The following is a 17007-nucleotide window of genomic DNA, read 5'->3' as shown; positions in this document are numbered from 1 at the left end:
ATTTTTTGACCCTTGTGAGCGGAAACAAACTACCTTGGAGCACTATTCACATATTCACCTTTTACTCTTCACCCCTCTCTCCCCAAAAGAGCCAAAATTAGCTGAAACTGTGTCTGAGACAATCAGTTAGAGGCAGGCATCAGTAGGCCCACTCTAGGAACATAGGCCTTAAGATGGTAGTTGATATATGAAAGAAGCATCCTATTATTCCTGCAAGGGAAACAAAGCATGTCCCACCAGAAGTTGACCACCTTGGGCAAAGCCCTGAGGCTCTACAAGGAAGGTCAGAGGTAAGAGAGGAGAGTAACTACTTAAAGTCTTTAAGTTCTGAATGTGTAATTCTTTCCAATCTTTAGGTTTACTGAAGTCAAGTTCTGCTGTATCTAGTGGTGTAAGTTTTTGTTTATACCTATCATAAATTTTCCTTTTTAAACATCATTTCTCCTAGATCTGTTCTCTGAGGCCAAGTGAAGCAAGACGAACCTCTCCTTCCACATCACAGTATTTCAAATGTGTCCCTTAAGTCTTCTCTTCTTAGACAAACATCCTTAATTTCTTCAATTGATCCTCATATGATCCTTCACCATTCTGGGTGCCCTCCTCTGGATACATTCCAGCTTGTGATTGGTCTTCCTACAAATATGGTACCCAGAGCTAAGGACAACAGTAAACGTATGGTCTAGTAGGGAATGTGATGATCACATGTGACTAGTCCTGGAGTCTATATCACTCTTGACATGGCTTCAGATCATATCAGCCTTTTTAGCTGCCATATAGTGCTTTACACTGAGTTTCCAATCTAGGAAAATGGTGAGCTTTTTTTTTTCAAAGAAACTTTGACAAGTCACACCTTCTCTACTATGTCCTGATTTCTGAGTTCAAGAGTAAGACTAGAGATTTATTCTTGCTATATTTCAGCTCATTCAATTTAGTCCAATGTTCTAACCAGTTACAGTCTTTTAGAATGCTGAGTCCGACAAGCATCAAGTACTTATTAAACTGTTATTGAGTGCCAGGTACTGTGCTTGGCACAGGGGCACAAAGACCAAAACTTGAAATTGAACCTCTCCTCTCAAAGAGCTTCTATTCTACTGAGAGTGACCTGGGGTGCACTGTAGGCATGGGAGATGAGCAGAAAAAAAAGCAGGGATATGGCTTACTTTGTATTGGGTACAGAGAGAAGGCTAATTTGGTAGGAATGTATAGTGCAAGAAGAGGATGAAAAGACAAATTGGGGCGAGGTCACAAAAGGCTAAACAGAGGACTCTATGGTATCCCAGAGGCAACAGGGAGCCACTGGAGTTTACTGAGTAAGGGCATGACACTGTCAGATTTGGGGTTAAGGAAAACGAAAATCCCTTTGGCAGCTGCAGGGAAGATACACTAGAGAAGGAAGAGCCTTGAGCCAGGGAGAGCAATAAGTAGCCCCTTGTCCAGGTAAGAGGTAATGAGAACCTAAATGGTGCTTGCCATATGAATGGAGAGAGGGGATTACATGTGGGACATGGTGAAGAGGTAGAAATGGCAAGATATGACAACTGGGGGGATCTTAGCTTCACCCCTCCAAGTATCCCATCATCTGCAAATATGATGAGTATGTCATCTGTGATTAATCAATGGTGAATTCTTTCCATAATCAAGGCACAGGTTGACCCAACGGCTAGCTGGGATTATATTAGAGCCTGTAGCTAAACGACCCCATACAGGGATAAGATCTGCAACCTTAACTTTGTTAGCATGGAGTGACAACCAAACTCATTAACCATGTAATGATTGGAATGAGGCCACCCGCTGGAAACTTACTGTGGAAAAGCTCTGCCATGAGGAGAGGGCCTCTGAGGGCAGGACCATGCAGCTTTCTTTGGCGTCAGGAAGTGATGTTGGCTTGTGGGAGGAGGAAGGGGGACTGGTGCTCTCTCTTTCCTGAGGACTCTGGTGGAGAAGGGAGCTACAAATGTTCTCTCCCTTTAATAGATGGGAGGAATCTAGGCCTTTCTCTCTCTCTTTACAAAATTCTTATTCTCCTTAATAAATGCTTAAAAGTCTAACTCTTACTAAAGCTTATAATTTATTGGCGACCACTCAGATATTTTAGACAGTATAGCTAGAATTTTAGCCTTTACAACCACCTACTTCCTGTATCAACTGGAGTTTGAACTGCAATGTCAAATGACAATGGAACCTCATTATAATGTAGCAATTCATCAACATGTGTTCAACACTGTCTTCAGGGCCCACTTCAGAGGTGAAACTGCCTTATATTGAGGTTGTTTGCCTACTTGAGCAACTAAACCCCTTTTGCATTTCAAGAGAGCATCAGTCCCTGGTCCTGGTCACCCCCCCCCGTTCCTTTAAGTGAAGTCTACTGAACAGTAAATAGTATTATAGGGATGATCTAGTATACTTTTTTTTTTGGTATATAAAAATGTTGTTTATTATTATTTTTTTTACATATAAGGTATTTTATTTTTTCCATTACATGTAAAGATAGTTCTCAACTTTTGTTTATACAAGCTTCACAATTTCAGATTTTTCTCCCTCCTTCCCCTCCCTCCACCCTCCCCTAGACAGCAGGCAATCTGATATAGGTTATATCTATATATCTATATACATATACATATATATATATATATACATATATACATATACACATAACATTAATCCTATTTCTGCATTAATCCTGTTACAAGAGAAAAAATCAGAGCAGTGATGCAAAACTTCAAAATAGAAAAAAAAACCCAACAGCACCCAAAACAAAAGAAATAGTATGGTTCAATCAGCATCTATATTCCACAGTTCTTTTTTTTTCTTGGATTTGGAGATCCTCTTCTATCATGAGTTAGTTCCCTGGAACTCTTCTGTACCACTGCATTGGTGAGAAGAATATAGTCTATTACAGTAGGTCAACACTCAATGTTGATGATACTGTGTACAATGTTCTTCTGGTTCTGCTCATCTCACTCATCATCGGCTCACGTAAGACCCTCCAGGTTTCTCTGAACTCCTCCTGCTCATCATTTCTTACAGCACAATAGTATTCCATTGTATTCATATACCACAACTTGTCCAGCCATTCCCCAATTGATGGGCACCCCCTCAACTTCCAATTCCTTGCTACCACGTAAAGAGCAGCTATAAATATTTTTGTACATGTGGGTCCCTTTCCCCCTTCCATGATTTCTTTGGGAAAAAGACCTAAAAGTGGAATTGCTGGGTCAAAGGGTATGCACAGCTTTATCGCCCTTTGGGCATAATTCCAAATTGCTCTCCAGAATGGTTGGATCAGTTCACAGCTCCACCAACAATGCATTAGTGTTCCAATTTTCCCACAGTTTCTCCAACATTTATTATCTTCCTTTTTTGTCATTTTAGCCAATGATCTAGTATACTTTAAGGAAACAGTTAATACCACAATATGTCATTTGGAAAAATAAATAACACATACATAACAGACACTTTTCATAGATAAATTCATTCATTCAACACAAATTTATCAGCTACTTACTAGAATGAAAATACAAAATAAACAGGAAGAGGAGAACGTGACCATTATCCAAGACCCTTCCCAGTGGTTTGGCTGCTTAGACATGAATTCTTTCCATGAACGAACCCATGAAACAAAGAAAAATCCAAAATGGCCCTCATTCCTATCCACCTTCCTCCCTGTCTGGTGAAAGTAACAGAAAACTGAGGTCTAAGAGACAATCACTCAGACCATCAAGAATCATTAATTCAATTGCATTACTCTAAATGAGAGAATCTTACCCAGTGGCAAGAAGCTGACTTGTTGTTAAAAGAACTGAACTGTAAAGAGGATGGCTCACTTATTCTCCTTGGCAATACAAATGAAGGAGTTTAAAGTTTAAAGAGTTGGTTTTACCATGTGCCCCAAATCAATAAGAGGTATCCTTTTTGGGGACTCCTGGTTGTTATAACTTGCAGGAATCATGGGGAGCAAAATATGCAAAAACACCACAATTGCACAAGTGAAGAATATATTAGAAAGCATGGTCCAGAATTAAGAAAAAAGACACCAAAGCACCATGTGGTAAGGTGGTAAGGTGTAGCACTAAATGTGAGCTGAAGAAAGACAGGGAAATTTGGCTCAAATTCCACTTCCCTGATTCCCTAGCTGTATGACCAGAGCCAAGTCAAGTCACTTCACCTCTCATCTAAGATTTTTCTTCTCCTAAATACTGGTAATAACAAACCTGCTCTACCTGCCCCAAAGATTTGTTGCTGATAATCAAATGAGATACAGAGTTTTTTTTAACTTAACGTGCTATGTAAACTGTTGATATATGTCCTCACTGGCTTCTTTACAAAGAGAGTCAAGAGGGTACTGGCCATTAGGAATACCAAATACCATGTCATACAAATACCAGATGAAACTGACTATATCTTACCAAAAGGGAAAGAGTTGGTCACCAATGTGAAGGTCCTTTCCTAATTAGTTGCCTGTTGTAGGCAGGTCATTAGAGAACAAAATTAACTTCAAATTAAGCAGAAAGGCTGCAATTTGGATCAGGAGGGATTGATTACCTGGACCAAGAAAATCACAGATTTTTCAAAGTACCAAAGCAAGAAGTCCAATGAAATAGACATGGGGATTATTTTATCCTTATTTTGGCAGATGGAAAATTACTTTCTCAAGGTTATACAAACAAGGGAATGGCTTGAGAGTTAGGTGTGAGCCTTTCAGCTCATCAATACTTTAGATCTTCCCAGTAATGATGGTAATAAAGTGGAAAATGAATAACTAGACTGGGAACCAAGAGCCTTGTACTGTAGTCCATGCTCTGTCCTTAACCTGAAACTTACCCTTGGGTAAGCCATAAGATTTCTCACTGGGCCTCAAGTTCTTCATCTGCAAAATGAGGGATATGGATAACATGATCTCTAAGGTCCCTTCCATCCCTAACATTCTATGATTCTTTGATTGAATTTAAAATACACTGACTTACTGGGATTTTTCTATGACATAAGGGTATACTGAAATGCAGTGGATTGGAAATACATATTTTAATAAATGATGCAAACCTTTCATATGGAACACTAAATTCATTTTAATATTTAAAATACTAATTTAGCTTTAAAATGTCTAGTATGTCTGTGTCTCTCTAACCATCCTGGTCTTCCAATGTATAAAGAACTAGATGATTTTGATCAAACATCTAAGGAATATGCATAAGGGATCTCAATACTGAAAGTGGCTCTTTAGTTACTTTGTCCTATATCTATGGTTTTATGGGGATCTATTTGTAATTTTTCTGTAAAGTTCTTTTCTGGTGGCTTATCATGGCAGATCCTGTATTCTCAAGAACTACATCAAGGATCCTCATGTTCTGGAAGGTTCTACATCCGGCTGGGGAGAACAGGGAGGTGAAGAATCTGGGCTTGGCAATGGATTACATGTCTGGATGCTGAGGATCAGCCTTGATAAACTAGAAAAAGAGAAACACATCAGAAGTTTGGCCACCAGTTGCTCATTTCTTATTTTGCTTTGTCACAGCATCTGATGATAGTCATCTTTGATCAAGGGGTTAAGGTCTTTTGCTGGTATAAAGCATATCCATTCATGAAAGGAAACTAGCTCGGCAAAATACAGCTGTAATTCCCTATTACTACCATTTTCTTATAACAGCATATCATACATGGTAAAAAGAAAAAATTATTGTACTTTGAGCCAGATTTCTAAGGTTTAACTGTTAGAGGCAATTGTGAGAGCTACAAAAGATGCTTAACCCTTTTAAAATCTAGTGGAGTAGGGTAACATCATATAGGACATTGTTGGTTGTGGAGCCATCTTTCATTCATGTCTGACTTCATGACCCCACTTGTGGTTTTCCTGGGAAAGATACTGGAGTGGTTAGCTATTTCCTTCTCAAGCTCATTTTACAGATGAGGAAACTGAGGCAAACATGGTTAAGTCACTCGCCCAGAGTACTTTCTTTTTTTTTTCCTTTTTTCTTTTTTGGTGAGGCAGTTGGTGTCAAGTGACTTGCCCAGGGTCACACAGCTAGTAAGTGTTAAGTGTCTGAGGCCATATTTGAACTCAGGTCCTCCTAACTCCAGGGCCGGTGCTCTATCCACTGTACCACCTAGCCGCCCCCTGCCCAGGGTACTTTCACAGTTCATATTTATGTTGATACACACACATAGAATAAGAATAAGAATAAGAATAAGAATAAGAATAAGAATAAGAATAAGCTTTTAAATGGTTTCTAAGAACTCTGATTATACTGGACCCACTTATCTTTAACATGGCAATGCCCAGAAGCCTGGAGATACCACCAAAACTCTTAGAACATACAATTCCTATTAATACGGGGATGTGATTGTCTTGGCCAAAAGGGCCAATAAGAGAAGGGGGAGGGAACAAGGACCTACTATGTGCCAGTCACTGTCCTAAGCACTTTACAGATATAATCTCATTTGATGACATTACTATCACTGTCCAAAAGTCAATAACTTGACCAGAGATGAACTGGTGAACCCTGACAGGATCACTGTTTGAACTACAGAATGCGCTCTGTTTCTACTAATGCTGTTATATAAACTTCCCATTTCAATTGTGTGCCTGAGGGTAGGGGCATGGGAGCCACCTCTTTCCATTGATCTCTCTTGGCTTCCCCACACTGTGTTTGGCTGAGTTCAGACAACAAGCTTACTTCTCACCTGCCCTTTAAATCTAAATGTTCAGATGGCAATATACAAGGTTGCTGCTCTTAGAAGATTTCATATTACATCTTTAAATGTGGGCATTTAGCAGCCAGTCTCTTGTTATTAAGATACTGCTGACTTTTATTGTCAATGTGGCCACAGGACAAAGCTAATAATTACCAGCACCAGAAGCAGCTTGTGGTTTTATATTACTTTGAGGTAAATTACACTGGAATTAGAGTGGATTACTTTTATCAAATGGGGAATAAGCTGTTAATTAACTCCCCGCTGTACCAATCTTTTTCTGAGCTTGCAACTGTTATTAGGTCTAGATTAAACTGTTGAATTAATTTCCCACTTACTTACTATTTCAAGAGTTTTTAATTTACCTGGCAGCAGTTTTAATGGGAAATTGTATTAGTGAGCATAAATTGTTTTGGGGAAGGGTAAACAGTTTGTGATAATGTTTATTAAGTCGTTTTGTTTGAGCAAAAATATAATTGCAGTTTTAATTAGTGCATGGTTGTTGGCGTATTAGGCTGGAGATTGCATTATGGGTTTCAGAGAAAACAATCAGTCAGGTAACTGATAGCAAATGAAAAAGCTATGTCAAGATGGCATCACCTTGGTGGATTTTGTATTCCATTGGGGTAATGAACAAGGGAACAAGCAAAGTGTCCATATTCAGTCACCGATTTGTTGCACTTGAGTGTCAGATATAGAGTGGGTGATTTTTTAATTTGATGCTAGAGGGTATACAATAAATCTACTGTATTTGGTCATAGGTATACAGAGTGAATTGAAGTCACCAAGCATCGAAGGTCTGTTGTTGTTTTGGGGGGAGGAGGGAGAGTGTTATATGAAGACTTTGATTTCATTGGCACATGTAACTCCTAGTGATCAAACTCCATCTACCAACACATGCTGATTTAACTTGGAAGTTCTTCATAGAATTCTTCATGGAATTTTTCTACCTCCTCATTCTCTATAAGTAGTGTCGGTATATAAGCTGTGATTACTCTTACAGTTGTCTTTATTCAAATACTTACGATGTACACTGCAATATAAGATGACCATATGTTCTATAAAATAATGTTTCTTGAGGTCACCAAAGGGATTGACCTTAAAAATAGTATTTTCTTGTTGTTGTTAAATCGTTTCAGTCATGTCTGATGACTCAGCTGTGTCTGACTCTCCTGGACCCCACCTGGGATTTTCTTGGCAAAGACACTAAAATGGTCGGCCATTTCCTTCTCTAGCTCATTTTACAAATGAGGAAACTGAGGAAAACAAGGTTAAGTGGCTTACCCAGGGTCACACAGCTAGGAAGTGTCTGAGGCGGCATTTGAACTCAGGTCTTCCTAGAGGCTGTCACTCTATCGACTGTTCAACCTAGCATTATGACAAATCAATACACCTGACTACCATAATCCAGGAAATAACAAAGGAAAGTATTTAGTACTTCTGAAACACAGAAAACAAAGCAATGATTGAGAGAATTCAGAGATCATTACCAGTAAAAATCCCCACTCTTTAAATTTGATAACATGTAGTGGTTAAACTGAAAATTTGAAAAACAAAACAAATTTCTCAAGAATCCAGGGGAATGGCCTTCAAATATGAAGGAAAAGCAATTCAAAGAACACCAAATTATCATGTATTCATAAGAAATCACAAGAGTAGATGAAATAGAGTGTAGCAAAAATCAAAGGAACTAGGGCAGCTAGGTGGCATGGTGGATAAAGCACCAGCTCTGGATTCAGGAGGACCTGAGTTCAAATCCGGCCTCAGACATTTGACACTTACTAGCTGTGTGATCCTGGGCAAGTCACTTATCCCCAATTGCCTCACTGCCTCCCCCCCAAAATCAAAGGAGCTAGACTAGGAATACAAATTAACATATCCTGCAACCCTGAGCCTAATCATTAATTTAAATGATGGGCATTCAACAACAAAAATTGATGTTTGAGCAGAATATTTGACATGCAAATATCCCCAAACAACAACAAAAAAAAAAAAACACCAGGAAGGTAAATAAGTACAATTTTCAAGAAAGACCTAAGTAATAAAACCAATTATTTCATGTTTATGGGTTACTGTTTTTTTAAAGGGAGAAATATTTATTAGTGGCATAAAACTAAGAACAAAGAGGAACCATCAAGGGATAAAAAGGCTCTAATAGACTAAAGATAGAAGGGGAACTTTAAAAATTAGGAGTGCAGATAGAAAAGGTGAAATGAAATACCTTGGACTAGGTCCACTGACCCTCTACAGGTGAATTAAGGTCTGTTGTGGGAATGTGTAGCTGACTGCACAGTTGTATCAGTGGGTAGAGAGGAATGAGTGATAAACCCCAAACATGTCTAGAGTCAACAAGGAAGGCTGGTGACTCTACAGTCCCTTAGCAGGAGCAGAAAGAGGAAAGGGTATGGAACCCAGGGACTAAGATTGGAAGCTAGAAGAGAGAAATCTTTCCCAAGAAGGGTGAAAGGGATGCTGCTGAAGGATATTCATTACCACAAAGGACATATGTACCTGTGCTGAGAGACAGTGACTTTGTGGTTAGTTTACACTAGGGGATTTTGTTTTTCTGAGAGTTTGCTGTGCCTAAACAGAAAGAAAGGAAGTGCGAGTATTTAGGGGCATCCACTGCCTAACATGACAAGGGAGGTCTGGGCAGAGATAGAATGGCACAGCCTTTGGGATGGAGATGGATTATAGTAAAGGCAGAGAGTAGCCAGGAGCCACAATTCAACTTCTGCATGACTTTTAGTAAGAACATCAAAAATTGATGTGATTCCAGCATGAGTAATGTGGAAATATGCTTGCTTTTTCTTGGGAATGGGGGAAGGGAGGGAAGGAAAGGAGAAAAATTTGGAACTAAAAATCTTACAAAAACAAATGTTGAAAGCTATCTCTACATGTCACTGGAAAATAATAAAATACTTTTGTGATTTAAAAAATGGATGTGATTCAGCTCTTTCAGAAACATGTATAGCCACTAGTCATCGGCTAAGGATCTCACATTTAGAGTACCAAGGACGAAGTTAATTTTAAAGATAGTCTCAAATCTGTGTGACCGCCTCTGAACTTCCTTCAACCAGAAGTACTGAGCCCTTCCAGAGTCCCACTAGTAGAGACTGAGAATTCGGGGTCATCTCTATGCCACAATGGGGCAGCATGACAGCAGTGTAGTGAAAGATTAGGCTTTCTAGCCAGAAACAAGAGGACAGAGCAAAATAAGGTTCGTAAATTGCCTCAGATTTATGAAGACATTCATTGAACATTCTCTCTTTACCATCCACACTATCCTTTGTAAAATGTTTTCCATTTTTCAGTGGTGAAAACTAGACTATGACATAAAATATCAAAATTCAAAACAGGGACATTTTATGGTTAGCATGTTACATGTGTGAGGGCTAAGAAGTATACACATCTTGACTTGCCCTTTTTTCTTTTTTTGAAAAATAGAGACCAATCCAAAGTCTAGTGCAAATAACGACAGATCATATTTGGCTTAGTTAATTTGAACTTCTTGGCTTTATCATTTGTAAATAATCATCCGAGACGTTGATTCAGTCAAAGTTTTGTCACTGTTTCCTGATGTCAGCTATTTTCTAATATGTGTATAACTTCAGGTTAATTACAAATATGCACTAATGATGTAAGCTAGGTACCAGTCCAACACCAAAACTTGCATTCATTAGGAAAGAAAGAAAGAAAGAAAGAAAGAAAGAAAGAAAGAAAGAAAGAAAGAAAGAAAGAAAGAAAGAAAGAAAGAAAGAAAGAAAGAAAGAAAGAAAGAAAGAAAGAAGAGAAAACTGATAGGAATAGACAATAAGATAAAGAAAACAATATTCTTAATGACTATAATAATCTAATGAAAACAACACCATATGACATTAAACATGATGACAAATTGATCATAACTCCTGATGAATTCCACAAGTGTGTCTGAATGACTAAATGGAAGAACCAGCAGGGTGATGGTTATTTTTGTTCAACTGTTTTTTTAAAGACAAGGAAGACTTTGATGGGGCGTGGTGCTTATTGGAAAGTAAAAGTTGTGAAAAATAAAAGGCATCAATAACAATTTACTTTTGCAGGCACAAAAAAGAAAAAACACCCACAACTGTCTGAAATAAATGTGAAACTTAGGAGTCTCTTCATTTTCAGGAATACTCATGAGCTGCGACATCATTATACATAATATTATCTATGACAATGAGACCAGACTGCTAAGTTTCACTTTTATTTAACATAATTATAGGCAGTTTTCCTTTTGGCACTTCTTATGACCTGATGTAATAACATTACTTTTACGCTGGGAATTTTAGTGGGGAGGGAAGAAAGGAGGGGGAGCACACACAAATACAAGCCCAAATATTAAAGAAATTTGAAGAAAAGTCACCATTAATATAACACCATCTTTTAGAAAGCAAATTAATTCACAATCCTCCATTGAATACTGAAGAAAAAATAAAATAAATATAAGTTTAGTCTTTTGAATGTGAATCAATTAATGATAGATTTGTATAATCCTTTAAAAAATTTTTTTTCAAGGTACCTCCACATCTTTTGTCAAAATGACTCATGGGACAGATGAACTGAAAGAAAGAGAGAAAAGATTATTTACCCAAGGTCATGCAACTGACTGCTGAAAGACCTAGGATTACAACTTCTGATCCATACCTTTTTCCAATCAGTGACTCTATGTAGTAGATGCCTTAACTTTAACCTGGCTTCTGCTTATTAGATCTATTATCTTTTTTGTTCCAAGCCTGTGATTTAATGGATGTAGAAATTTTCAGTGTGGAAACTCCTTTAATCCAAAGAAAGGAACTTTCTATAACAAACTCTTATCCCAGTTTCCTGGGGCCACAGACAGATTCAATAGTTGGGATAATCACTGTCAGAGGATAGACTACAAGCCAAGTCATCTGGCTCTAGCCACCATACTGCCTCCTATTTGCTCCTATGGCAGTACTACATCATGTTTTAGAATAATAAGAGTCATAAAACTGAGTATCCTGTTCCTTGGAGTTCCCCTCCCAGTCCACTTGAGGAAAGAAACCAGGGAGTAATTTTCGGGGGGAGGGGGGGGTTGCAAGGGTGGAGAACTATAGATGTGTTGCCTCTGCAGTCTGCTGGAGAAAAAGAAGAAAAAATCACAGATCCTTTCTTTGCCTTCTAAGATTCTCAGGAAATTCTATGATGAAAGTCAGCAAAAGCATTCTAGTTCAGCTGGAAACTCCCTTTTCTCCCTCTCTGCACTATGGTGGAGGAGTCAGCTACTTGACTGACAAGGTAAGAAGGCTGCAAAGATCTCTTTTTCTGCTGCTTGGCAAAGCTAGCTGTGATCTCATGGATTCCTGGGTTAAAGTGTCTATTAGGGGGCAGCTAGGTGGTGCAATGGATAAAGCACTGGTCCTGGATTCAGGAGGACCTGAGTTCAAGTCTGGCCTCAGACACTTGACACTAGCTGTGTGACCCTGGGCAAGTCACTTAACTCTCACTGTCCCACCAAAAAAAAAAACCCCCACAAAACAAACAAAAAACCCCAACAAATAAAATATCTATTAGCTGGATGAACTTGAGAGCCTGGAGAATGGGAAGCAAATGGAGCTTGGTGCTCTTAGTTTCCTACTCTGTCACTGTTCACATGAATATGGGGAAGGATGACTTTGCTCAATGACATTACAAGCTCTGCAAACTTTCCATAGTGCTTGGGAAAACTGCAGCCAAAAACATAAAAACATTCAAGTGGAGTTTATTCAATTAATTTTAGTTTCCATTTATAAAGATTTTACTATTCAAGCAAAGGAAAATGAGAATTAAAATGTGGCTGAAGCCACAACGTGCTGACACTCAGCACAATTTTACAGCCTTTTTAATACTCAAGTAATTTTAAAAATAATAGGCTGAAAATAGTAAAAAAAAACCCAAACTAATAGTTTTGCTAAATTACACTTTTATTACATGGTTTCAATTAACATTTTTTTCCTCTTCTCAAAGAGACAAATTATGCTTCCTTTTTTTCTCTCCAGGAAATTATAGGATGAGAAATAAGGCAAAGACGGCCTAAATGTAGGCTGGCATTCCAACAGAAAGAGGACATGTATGCTAACACTGATGGGCTACAGGATGACTGACTCTTGTAAACAAGGAAGATGTTAACAACTCCTGCTTCCCATATATGGTGATTCAGATCAGTCAATGAAACACATTACTAATTACAATGAATATATATGACCTAAAGAATTACAAATAATAAAATGCTTTCAATCCAAAGGTGCTTTGTGGTTATATTGAAGTCCTCCAAAAGGTTCAATGGTATTCATGAAGGTATTTTGCTGTCACCTGAGGAACACGTTAAATCCTACAGGTCAGGAAAAGATTTATCCCACATGGTAGGAGGCAGCCTCTGCGTAATAAACATCAGACTGATACTTAGCTCCTCTGAAGGAAGGAATGCTATCACATGGGGTCAGAGGGAAAATGGTTAATTCTCAAGTTAGGCAGAGATGGCTGTAAAGTTCAAACCTTTTCCTTCATTCACTGTGCCCTGATGAGTCCTCAGTAGGTAATCCTTACCACAGTAACAACAGGCATTTATATAGACCTTTAAGGATTGCAATGTCCTGAGACTGAGAGAGATGAAAGGTCATGCCTAGGACCCCACAGCTAGCAAGTAGCTGAGGCAGGATCCAAACTTGGGCACTCCTGACTCTAGGCCCAGAACTCTCCCCATAGTGTCACCTAAAGTCCTCATGTTTGGTACTTGAAATATCAACTAACAGAAAAATCAAGTCGATGAGCAATAAAGAATAGCAATAACAATAATAATTCCCTGTTTCTTTAGTAAGAGGCAATGTGGCATCTTAGAATCAGGTAGACCTGATGTTCTACCTCTAACATATGCTGGCTATGTGACCAAGGGCAGGCCATATCACCTCCTTGCCCCTCTGGCAACTAATTCTCTAGGAGAGTTTTGTATTGCTCTACTTGACTAAATATGGTCTCATCATTGTGGCTGGTTCCCTTTTCCTGCAAAGATCAGTCTTTCTGAAATAGTAAGTGTAATTTTTCACATTCCAGATAAGTAGCCAGTTTGACTCAGTAGAAGTGGCGTCCATCTGGAACTTTCTCCATCCCAATGAAATCAGAGAGCTGGAATCCTTCCTTCTCCCTGCTGATAACCTCCCTGACAAAAAAATAAATAAAATAGCAACTCTCAGTTTTCAAAATCCTTCCATACATTTTATCACACATTTGAGCTTCCAGCTCAAAACAATGCTATGAAGTAGATAGGCAAGACTTCCTGGAAAAGGAAACTCAGATTCAGGAAGTGACTTGACCAAGACCACATGGCTAATAAGTCTTTGGATTCAATCACGTGCTTAGGATTATATATCATGCTCCCCTAACACCATAATCAGGGGGAATGAGATAAAATAAAATCTATCCCAGCTAAAATTATAAATGAGGCCAAGTGGGCCTCCGTTAACCTCTGCTCGCTGCCATGTTTCTGTTGTCTACTTCCTAATAAGAGGTACAGCAAATATGAGCATTTTCATCATATATTATGTGACCTGAGATAAACAATTCTTCAATTAAAAAAATTAATTCCTCTGTTTCCATCTGAACTGTATACTTAGCAAATAATGGCCTTTAAAATGAAAGGAGGGGCAGCTAGATGGCGCAGTGGTTAAAGCACTGGCCCTGGATTCAGGAGTACCTGAGTTCAAATCCGGCCTCAGACACTTGACACTTACTAGCTGTGTGACCCTGGGCAAGTCACTTAACCCCCATTGCCTTAAAAAAAAAAACTTTCACATAAAATGAAAGGAGAAATTTCACAGTAAAGCAGGAAAATGTATTTTATAACAATGGCTTTTCCTTGCATATTAACAATATGGCTAAATTTTGGTACAAATTATTAGCCACCCAAAAGGGCAACAAACAGATGGAGTCAAATAATCACATTTATAACAACTCTCTTCTCCCTAGACACTGAAAGATCAACCCTCAAATGTTTCCATAAGGTTTTTTCCCTTCCCCTCCCCCCTCCCCCCAAAAGAGCAATGTTCTCTACTGGAGAACTCAAACTTAGAGAAGAAGCTTCCTTAAGCAAAGCAAACATAATTCGTACCTAGGGTCCCAGCCTGTTAAACTGCCTCTCTTGAGTGGATGTGATTCAGATGCCTGCCTATCAACATCCCTACAACTGTCTCAAGCATCCTTTGTGCCCAGAGCACAGCAGGAGAGGCCGTGACCTCGTAGCTCAAACTGGTTGTTTCCTTCCTGTACTCAACTTTGTATCATGGGAACTTTCCAAATATAGGTTTAGAATCTTTCTGAGCTCAGGACTGAGAAGGGCTATTGGCCACCAAAGAGAGCTAAGCTGACTCCAAACAGAAATTTGTGGTTCATTCCATTTGGCCTTGGCAGCCAGTCTTGGGAAGTATGTTGGCTGTGGAAAGTTAATCATCTCCAGTGTGGATCCGACATGAAGAGACTTACCTACCCCAGCTGCTCACGAGTCAGTGGAGGGCAGCTAGCCTTTGAAGCAAAGTGTGTTTCCTGAAATGCACTTCTTTTTTCCCTCCCCAATGATTCGGTTCCATATTCTAACAGTTGATATATATTTAGTCTTTAAAACATACTCTAGAGGGGCAGCTAGATGGCGCAGTGGTAAAGCACCGGCCCTGGATTCAGGAGGACCTGAGTTCAAATCTGGCCTCAGACACTTGACACTTACTAGCTGTGGGACCCTGGGCAAGTCACTTAACCCTCATTGCCCTGCAAAAAAACCAAAAACAAACAAACAAACAAAAACAAAAAAAGAACATACTCTAGAGACAACAATGAGGTGGACCTTTGAACCCCAGCCTACAGACCTTCTATACTGAATACAGGAGCCCCAAAAATCTATTATCAAAGATTTTACAGCCATTGGATTATATTAGATTCAGGCTAGTGGTAGTTTCTGTCTTTAACAAATCTTGCTATAAATTTAATGAAGTCATTTCTCCATCAAATTATAGTACATATGCAAAAGTCAAGCATACCATACATTTTCATAGCGTGAATTGCATTGTTACTTGTAAATGTTCAAGATATTCGGTATTTGTGATTAAAGCAATTGAAAAGTGTTCCCATTACAGTCTCTCCCAAGCAAGGGTCCCATCTCTGGGTCCCTCATTAGCTCTGCTGCCTGGGGTGCTTTGTGATAATACCCATTTATCAACAGTGGGAATAGCATCATATTTTAAAATATGTCTTAATGTGATGATAGAGAGGAAAAATGATGGCGCATTAAGAGTCAAACACACAGCAGCTCATGCCATGGAAAGAATCAGTGAATGTCAGAGAGATTGAAGGGATGTTCTAGACCATCAAGCTGGGCCAATACCAGCCCTGGCATTTTACTACTAAAAATGGCAGCAGAGCAGAATGGAAGATGGGCTGCCTATATGGGAATACCTCTAACCCTAAGCACCAGGCACATAAATAAAGGCTGAAACATGATCCCTACCCTCAGGGGGCTTACATTCTAATGGAGGAGACCATGGGCAAGTAATCCAACCTTCTAATACCCCAGATAACTCCAAAACCAGAACTGAGTTGCTGATTAGCACTGGCAGATAGGAGGTAATACTTGGAGCTCCCACAATGATGAAATCAAAGGTTTAGACCAAAAGAAAATAAACAAAGGCTTCCATTTACACAGCACTTTAAGATCTGCAACGTACTTTACAGATATTATTTGAGCCTCATGACAAACCCATGAGGTGAGTACTGGCATGGTACTCATTTTACAGATAAAATAAGAGGCTCAGAGGGTAAGGTCCTTGCCTATAGTCACACAGCTATATCAAGTGTTAGAAGTGGGATTCAAATCAAGGTTGAAGTTTACCACTAACCACTATTCCACATTCCCCCCCCCAACAGATCAAGAAACTGAGGCCAAGAGGTCAGACGTGACTTGTCAAAGATCTTGCCCTGAATTACTGATCAAGCAAGGACTAAAATGGGTAAGAGCACTTGAAGTTTTTGGCACCTCTTTCCCTCACCCCCTTTTCCTTCCTTTACATGAGAACGGTATTGAAATGATCATCGCTGTCTAATGGTGGAGCTTGCATGGGGAGAAGGATGGATGAAACCAGGCAAGGATTCATCACTATTGCCTGCCATTGCCAAAGGATCCTCATGTGCTTCGATATGCATCTCATATATTTATGAGACCAACTCGTTTTCAGCTGAGTGGTATGCTCTATAATTGAAGTTTCTGAACAAGATGGCTGATTATCAGGAAGGATCAAGCAAGGCAAGCTGAATACA

General features: G+C 39.1%; 1 protein-coding gene across 4 annotated transcripts in view; it reads right to left on the bottom strand.

The window, feature by feature from the left end:
- DACH2 (dachshund family transcription factor 2) overlaps positions 1-17007 on the bottom strand; it is a 403641-nt gene that overhangs the window by 157106 nt on the left and 229528 nt on the right. The gene's annotated exons all lie outside the window — the stretch shown is intronic.

Source organism: Dromiciops gliroides, chromosome X (genome assembly GCF_019393635.1).
Source record: "Dromiciops gliroides isolate mDroGli1 chromosome X, mDroGli1.pri, whole genome shotgun sequence".
NCBI lineage: Eukaryota > Metazoa > Chordata > Mammalia > Microbiotheria > Microbiotheriidae > Dromiciops > Dromiciops gliroides.
The sequence above is the reverse complement of the archived record's forward strand: the minus strand, read 5'-3'. Positions and strand labels throughout refer to the sequence as shown.